This window comes from Schistocerca piceifrons, chromosome 1, assembly GCF_021461385.2.
Source record: "Schistocerca piceifrons isolate TAMUIC-IGC-003096 chromosome 1, iqSchPice1.1, whole genome shotgun sequence".
In the NCBI taxonomy this organism is placed as follows: Eukaryota; Metazoa; Arthropoda; class Insecta; order Orthoptera; family Acrididae; genus Schistocerca; species Schistocerca piceifrons.
The window spans coordinates 566,950,071-566,959,498 of NC_060138.1; positions in this window are offsets into that span (position 1 = coordinate 566,950,071).

The following is a 9,428-nucleotide window of genomic DNA, read 5'->3' on the forward strand; positions in this document are numbered from 1 at the left end:
AGTTCTTCTAGTGTCTGTGGGCGATCTGTTTCATTAATAATAATGTCATTGATGTGGCGCGAATCAAGTACGAGGCGAAGTGAACCATCCTTTTTCTTAACAATATGGAGCGGGTTTGTGTACGGACTAACTGCCGGTTCAATAATGCCTTGGTCAAGCATAGCTTGCAATTCAATCTTAACTTGTTCTCTGCGAATATACGGAATGGGATAATGTTTGGCTTTAAATGTATCGTGCTGTTTAACTTGAAATTCATACATAAAACCGGACATAGTACCAGGGACGTTGTCAAAAACTGGAGCTTGATGTAAAAGAATTTTGCGTAGCTCTGAACGTTCGTCGTCTGTATTTGCACTGCTCTGTTTAATTTTATCAGAAATCATCTGTTTAACGTCATAGTCGGCTTCGTCTGGAGAATTATAGTTGTGTACGTACGTATCTGTGAACAATGTCAAATGACAGTCTATGTAACGCGATATAGAAATGACCTCTGTACGATTAATTGTTTGTTCTTCTGCAGATAAAGAGTGCTGAAATTCTAATGCCAGTTGTACATTTTCATCCTTTAACATTAAATAGGAATTTTGAAAGTCAATAACTGCGTCGTGTTGTTCCAGAAAATTCGTACCTAAAATAACGTCTGTTGTCAATAACGGAACAATCCAAAAATTTGAGTGAAACGTATGACCTGCAATACAAAATGATAAGTGTGTCTGTAATTTTACGTCTACTCCTTTACCAGATACTGCTCCTTTTACTTTAGTTTTGACTAATGGTAATGTAGGATAGGTATTCCTTTTGTTACATTCGTTGAAAGTTTCCTCATTTATAACTGACATAGGGGATGCAGAATCGATTACTGCTGAAAATTTGGATGATCCAATCTTTACTTCAATGACATGGTGTGAAATGGTTTTTTGAATAACTGGTCTTTCCTGCAAAAGAGTGTCTCGGATGTCGTCAAAAGTAATAACATTTTCGTGAACAAGACTCTGTGTCAAAAGTATTACTTGCGTTGCTGGAAGATGCAACCTGTACTGTATCCAGTCAAATTCTATCTGACGTGCTATTATTTGCGGGAGGATGCTGTGGCATTTCGACTATTTGTACTGTTCTGTTATTTCGTCCTGACGCATTAGGTTCGGGATGATACCGACTGTCTGGTTCATTCATGATAATCTGTTGTTGCGGATGATTTTGCTGCTGGTAAGACCGACTGTTATTAAACGTACGCTGAAAATTGTGCTCATTACTTTTACGTCTGTCATGATAGTCATTTCTATACGGTGCATTGCGATTCCCTTGTTGCTGTGAGTTACTATTTGGCGGAGCCGACGCTATACGTCCAGGCGGCGAAACATTGAAGCTTGCTTGACCTTGCACGTTACATTGTTGGTTAGGTATGCTAACCGGCTGGTTTTGTTGCTGTTGTTGGGAAGAACCTCTATTGTTGCCAAAATGTGTTTGCTGTTGCTGAAAATTTTGTACATACTGATGATTAAAATTTTGTCTGTTATTAAAATTATGCTGGTATTTTTTGTCATTTCGGGAGTGTCTAATGATAACTGTCGCTATCGGTAAAACTTGTCATGTCTGGTTTTCTTTATTCATACGTAATACTAGACAGATCGATAGTTGAAGAGCTGTTTTGATAGATATAAAGGATAGTAAAAGAGAAGGCAGCAGTGCAGAAAACTAAAGATGAAATAGCACCACTACAGCCCGGGGCCCTGTGCACGCTACGGCACATATTCATCGAAGTGTAATGAATCCCCTGAGGTCAATTACGCGCTACAAATAAATTTAAGTTTCTGCATTACACGTAATGCCGGTGAAAATGCAAAAGTTAATTGTTGTATCCAGTCCAATTCTAGTTTCTGCATTACAGGCCAAGCTGATAAAAATACAAAAGCAAATTGTCTTATCCAGTCCAAAGGATGTATTTGTGTTCTGTCATTCTTAAATGCCTTATATTTTCTCACTGATAGAAAGTTCTTATAATCACAATTATCGTCTCTGAATGTCTGAACAGGTTCAGGATTATATGATAATCCGTTTGTCTGTGTCTGCCCGGAATCTAAGTCACGTACTCTCCGTAAATTACCTACGTTACACTGGCTGTGTGAGTGTGACAAATGTTCAAGATGTGGCATATGCTGTGACGTATTAGAGACTGAAACATTTTTCATTTCTGTCACTTTAAAGCTTTCGTCAATTTGGCTGTTCGGTTGGTCAAATTTCGTGTCTAATTTCTCGTCCAGTGTGTGTGAATGTTCTGCTGACATTAATTTAATCTCGTCACGTAATTGTGTTGCGTTTTCAGAACATTGTTTAGTGGCTGCACTAATTTCATCTCTAAGTGATTTTGTTGTGGCTGCATGTGTACTACGTAACTGTTCACTACTATTCCTAGCACAAGCCTTAATTTCCTCACCTAATTGTTCTTTAGTATCATGACGTTGCACGGTAACGGCTGTAATCTGTTCACTAAGTTGTTTGTTCTGTGCATTAAGGTTGTCGTGTTTTTCATTCGACTGTTTGAAACTTTCATTAAATTGTTTGCACGATTCATTAAGTTGTTTGTAATTGTTGTCTAGTTTTTCACTCAGTTGTTTGAAATAGTTGTCCTGTTTTTCATTAAATTGTTTGTGCTGACTGTCTATTTTTTCATTGATTTGTAGTAATAATGCCATAACTTGATCCCAGCCAAAATTAGCGGCTCTTTTCTCTGTACTGTGTGATGGTGTATCTACATGTGTCACGTTTTGTGTAACCATTTGGTTATTGTCTGATTCACAAACAGGTTTGCCAATCGGATGTGCACTGTTGGTCATTACACCGGAATCAAATAAACTTGACGTGTTTTGTGTATATTGTTCACCTTCGTTAGAAACAATTATCTGTTCGTTACGTAAATTTTGCAAATTGGGGTTTGTCAAGCTGGACAGCGTTCATTGTAACGGAACGTGCCGCGTCATCAATTGTTACATTTACTCTAGACATAATTGAATTCGTTTGCTCATCATTAGGATTTGACTCAATAGTAGTGATCGGTAGGCACTGATTATCTGTAATCACACGATTATCACTATTACACTGTGTGTCGCAATTATTATCGGTCAAATTATTCGAGTCGGCTGTTTCACTCATTGCACATCGCGATGTACTGTTAACAGTTTTTCGCGGCATTTTCCACAAATCAAAATTAAGCACAAAATGAAACAAAGACAAAGCGAAATGGATCAAACACTATTACAACAAAGAGTAATAAATTGCCGATGATCTGTGAAAGAAAAAGTGACAAATTACTAAATGCGTTGCGCCAGATGCAAACTACATTTAAGTAAATAAGAGCAGATATATGACTACTTCTCAGAGATTCACAAAGAAAATACGATCCTGGCCGGTTGTCGCCAAGTGTAACCTCCCCACAAAATAAAAATAAATAATATGGATAATGATTCTGATTTAGTGTAACCTCAAAACAAAATTCTTTCACAGTGTAACCTCTCCACAAAATTCTTTTATATTTATAACCTCCTAAACCCATTCCTAAACCTCTCAACAGCAAAAATTATAATTATGTCGTTCACATTCAGTGTAATGTCCCAACAAAAAAATAAATTCAGTAACCTAGTAATAAAACAATGTAACTAACCTCTCAATTAAATTGTCGTGCACTTATGATTTTTCAATAATTCACTGTGAATTTAAGCTGGTAAATTTTGGACGACAGCAGTGCTGCGTCATGGCCCTGAAAGATCATTCTGAATAAAAAAGGAAAAATTCTTACCTCAATGAAGTCGCCGGATATATCTGCTCTTACAATAAATTTTTCCGGCACAGCTCTGTGCAATGCTGGCCGACCTATCTGTCGTTTATGAAAGGGAGCAACTGATTTTTCTATAGCAATAATCGGGATGATCATGGATGGGAGAAATTAATGAATTCTTTAAATTGAAATGAATGGTGGTTAAAAGTTACTTTTATGACGAAGATTATTATTACGAGATTTTTTAAAACATTTACATGGGACTTGAGATGACATTACTACATATGCGCGAGGTTGCTTTTTACCTTATACAATAATACTCAGGCTCCGGCATTGCTGCACCGCGACCGGCCCAGTCAACACGATACACCAAGCAGACCAGAGCAGACTCCAGACTAGCAACAACTTACTGCTACAGCTACACAGTTCCTACAGCAATCAACACTGCTCTCCGGTCAGAGACCTTGCATATCGCAGGCAGCGCATGAGGAATACATCGAAATTACGTCTGCTGGGACCTCTTACAAATGGCATTCTGAATTGAGAAACTTTTCTGATATTCACACTGTGATTTACTGCTGCTCAGGTATCATACTGGTCTAGAATACATGACCTCAAAAATTTAAAAAAAAGTGATGTCAGTAGTGAAACAAGGTGATAGTTACTTATATATCTCCTGTCACCTTCCTGTAGAGGGGTTTAACGGTGCCATATTTCAATCGCTCTAGATAAATGCCCTGACTTAGTGATGCAAAACATATTTCACAAAAGATAGTGCTTATTGTGTGACAACAAGTTTTTAGTACTCTATTGGAAACTCATCAAGACCAGACGAGCTTTTCTTTATGACAGAATATGTAATTTTATTTCATTCAGAAGGAGAAGTGAGCAAGACATAATTATGATAGAATTTTATGTAAACTGATGGTTCAGGAATATTGATTTTTCACTTGAACTCCTTGCCCTTAATTTTCTACTGCTTATCTGCTACCTGTGAGTGATCAGTTACGTCGCTTCAATTTAAATTGGTGTTATTCTGTTGTTATCCTGTCTCCTGTTTGACTACGTTACTTATACCCTCAAGTCTGTTGTTGGAATTACTGATATCTAGCTTGATGTGTGTTTTCCTTGATTTTTTAATAATTTTTCTCAGTAATTTTGAGTTGTTTTCTAGTGCGTAGCTATTGCAGACTCTTCATTTGTTCTTGCCAACAGATAGAATTCCTTTTTCCTTTTGCAAGATACTTTAAACTGTCTGGTGATCCATGTTTTTTAGATCAATGTTTCATATCATTTCTGATTAGCTTATGTAAAATCTATTTCTAGTAATTATATGAATTTATCATGGAATAAATTAAATTTCGTATCACCCTCTGGTTTGTAACAAATTTTATCCAAAGCTACCTCTTGCAAAACTGTAAACTATTTGGCCTGTAATCATTGATTGTTGCAAAGGGTTTCCATTGATAAGTGTCTATACTATAAGACACTATCTTGTTTATCCTAACTGTGCATCATGAGCAGAGAAAGTTTTGTTATTGGGTATACAGTTAATTTCTTGTTTTGAGCTTCATCCATATCAATTTAGACCCTACTGTCTTTATTCACCTGTGCTAAGATTTAAGAACTGAGTTAAAATTGCAGGCACCAATTAAGGCTTCCAGATAATTTTTCCTATCAGAATCCTTTAGAAAAGCTACATTGAAAATCATAACCGGCTATTAACTGCTTGCTGCTGGCAGTAGGGAATCCATATCCCTCACAACCTGTTCAAAATTTCCCAGCAAGAATCTATATACAGTTATCATTAAAATTCTACTATTTTTCTGTATTAAGTCACCAGCACACACTTCTTCGTCATGATCACTGCTAAATCTAGTTGTTTCAGTTTTTTAACTTTTGTTCTGTTTTCATAAATGTATGAACTCTCGTTTCCCCATGTTAGTTCCACATGAATAAGATGCAAGAGTTTAACCTTTTATACTTAAATTGTCTAACTGTGGTTATGTGTTCCTCAGATAGACACATTATGTCCACCTCACCAGAGCTCTCCAAATTTTCCAAACAAACAACAAGCCCTTGTCTGTTATTACTCAGTCCTCTAACATTTTACTGAAATAAGTTAACCCACTTGTCTGTGCTTTCTTTTGTTGTTTTATCATCTTTCACAGTTGGATACTTGAGTCCTGGCCCTAGCCTACAAATTATACCCCTCAGGCAGTAGCAGCCAGAGGGGTCTTGTTTGGTGATGCTGGAATCCCATAAATTTTCTTCAAGAAGCTCAACCAGTCCATCTTTTTCCCTCTTTTATTCCAGTGTAATTATGTCTAGCATATCCTTACTTTTCAGTTGTAACAGCAGGCGCTGAACTAATACGAGATTTCATTTCAGTCAGCAGTATCCTGCTGAACTCTTTGTGAGCCTGTGGCTCGCAGCAGTGTTGACCTGAGAACACTCACGCTGCCATAGGTCGTCTGCAGTACTCAGATTTGTGTGTAAAGTTACTACCTTTTTCCATCCAGGTCAGCCCTACAGTAATTTCCGTCTTTAGCCAGGCTGTTTCCTGCTCCACCAACTATGATCACTTGATCCTCTATATAAAAACCCTCACATAAATTTCTTACAGCCTCTTTCACATGACTACATTTTTGCAATACTTGTGCCCAGCTACCCTGTTCCTGGTTTGTACAGTACCAAATGGCCTACACCTCCGCCATGGCGGCTATCTAGTAGCAAGGCTCCTTTCTTCCTAATCTCCTTTGTTACTGATGTTCACTTAGTTTCTTTGCTAGACGTCTGCTGTACTCTTCCGTGACTTGCAGCTGGATGAGGCTCTACCCCTCCTACTTTAGGTAACAAGTAAAACTTATTAAATACTGTAAGTTGAAAAAGTTGAAGAGCTGTTCATATTTCACGCAATTCTTGATACCTTTTTCTCAGTTCCCACCTATCTAGTTCAAATTTCGCGTAATCAAATTCAGACTGAAGGGAACATCTTGGCTTTTTGTTCAGCGATTTTGTTGTCCTTTTTGCAGAACCTACAGCCCCATGGGACTGTGTTGAATTACCCTTTCCATTCCCCATTACAGTGTCCCCCAATGGAATTCCAACGTACAGTTTACTCGTACCACTCCCTGTCCTGCGGCAACATCTACATTTATCGCTCATTGTAATACGGAATAAATACTTAAAAAACAATTAAATCACTGTAGTTAAATCAGGCTACAGGTCAGCACGTCAGATGTGTGATATGACGTAAAAAGTTAAATATCTCCACTCAAAAGTACATGTCAGCCCTCACTTAGCAGCAGAATTTGTTAATTAACTTATTTACAATAAAACGTAACTTTTAATCACAACTTATCACTAGTATTATCTTATATTAGACAATGTTTAAAACTAGCAGAAGAACAGCCTATCCGTGACAGGAGTTTCTATTCGATAATATAAAATAAAACTAAACTCCTCCCGCACAGGCCATGAGGGCCCAAAGGTACCGACTGGCCGTCGTGTCATCCCCAGCCCACAGGCGTCACTGGATGCCGATAATATACTGTAGAAAAAATTACAGGAACATATGCATCAACGTCCCGTCAGTTAAATCCACTTTGATACAGAAGGTACATGGGACTTATTGCTTAGCCCGAGATCTTCGCTTCTGATGTACGCAACGACTGACGGCATTCGCTATCAATCTGCTGTGTTACACGTTACAGTACCAAATGATCCCTCAGAAGAAAGTGACTACTGTTGTCCAATAGTGCCCTCTAGTGAGGTACACACACGGCAGGTGTCATTTGTGGTCGTTGTATTCAACCAAGCAATGCAGTCTGACATCTTGATACAAGAACGTTGGATTTTCCATAGAACTGCTGCAGATGCCAGTGTCTCTGCATCTTTCTTCCCACAGGTTGTGGACACGCTAAACAGAGAAAGGCCAGTACATGAGGCGACTTGGACAGGGTTGCCGACTCATTACACCCCCGAGTGTAGACCGATATTTAGCCATCTCTGAGCTGCGGCGTCGTACAGATACCGCCAGAACACACTGCAAGACTATCTCAGAAGGGCCTCTGGAGCCGCTGTGTCTGGTCAGTCTGTAAGAAACGGGTTACAAGAAGGGACCTTACGACCCAGACGTTTTGATGGACTACCTCGCTTGGCACGACATCATCTCGCACTCGCTTTGATTTATGCCATTCCTATGCCAACTGACAACTTCGTCAGTTGAGAAACGTTTATTCACAGATGAGTTTCAGATATCCTGTTGTGCTATGTGATGGCCGTTTACGTGTTCGGGGACCCATGGTGAGCGAACCTGCAAAACGTTGTCCAGGATATCGACAGATTCGGCCAAGGCTCTGTGATTTTGGGGGGAGGGATCAGTTTTTACATCCATGTCCATGATCGGCTTACCGCCAGGTTGCGCGTCGAACAGATCCTGTTGCATCGTGTGGTGGCTGTTGCATACGGTCGTGGCCCTGAATTCCTTCTCAAGCACGATAATGCCACGGGCCCTGTGGCGGGCGTCTTGCGAAGCTTGGACATTGAAGTAATGGAATGGCCAGCTGTGAGTCCCAACCTAAGCCCAATCAGCATGTGTGGGACATGCTTGGCAGACTTGTTCATGGCCGCCCTATTCCGCCCCAAACTCTACAAGGACTGTCAAGGGCTCTCATTGGAGTATGGAGACGGATACCACGAGGTAACCTGAGCATGAAACGTAGGTTTCAGGCGGTGGCAAACGCTCACAGAGAGCATTCACATTATTGAAGCTCTGAAAGTCCAATTAAAAGCACCCAAGATGACGGGATAAATGCTTACTTCCACTTCGTTTGTGACACATGTCGGACCTTTCAGTACTTGTTATGTTGACGAACCAGAAAGGAATGACTTTTTTGTTGTGTACTTAATTTGTGAAAGATAAAAATATAATATGGTAACATATCCAGGCCTCAGTTATTGCTCAATGGAGTATGGAAGGCGCCCAAAGTCATAGTCCCCTATTTCTTTTGCGCACTTTATATACACAAATATAAAAATGCAGTAAATGAAGCATGCAAAAAGGAGTACAAACGTCTCAAAAATGAGGTCGACAGGAAGTGCAAAATGGCTAAGCAGCGATGGCTAGAGGACAAATGTAAGGATGTAGAGGCTTATCTCACTAGGGGTAAGATAGATACTGCCTACAGGAAAATTAAAGAGACCTTTGGAGATAAGAGAACCACTTGTATGAACATCGAGAGCTCAGATGGAAACCCAGTTCTAAGCAAAGAAGGGAAAGCAGAAAGGTGGAAGGAGTATATAGAGGGTCTATACAAGGGCGATGCACTTGAGGACGATATTATGGAAATGGAAGAGGATGTAGATGAAGATGAAATGGGAGATACGATACTGCGTGAAGAGTTTGACAGAGTACTGAAAGACCTGAGTCGAAACAAGGCCCCCGGAGTAGACAACATTCCATTGGAACTACTGACGGCCTTGGGAGAGCCAGTCCTGACAAAACTCTACCATCTGGTGAGCAAGATGTATGAAACAGGCGAAATACCCTCAGACTTCAAGAAGAATATAATAATTCCAATCCCAAAGAAAGCAGGTGTTGACAGATGTGAAAATTACCGAACAATCAGTTTAATAAGCCACAGCTGCAAAA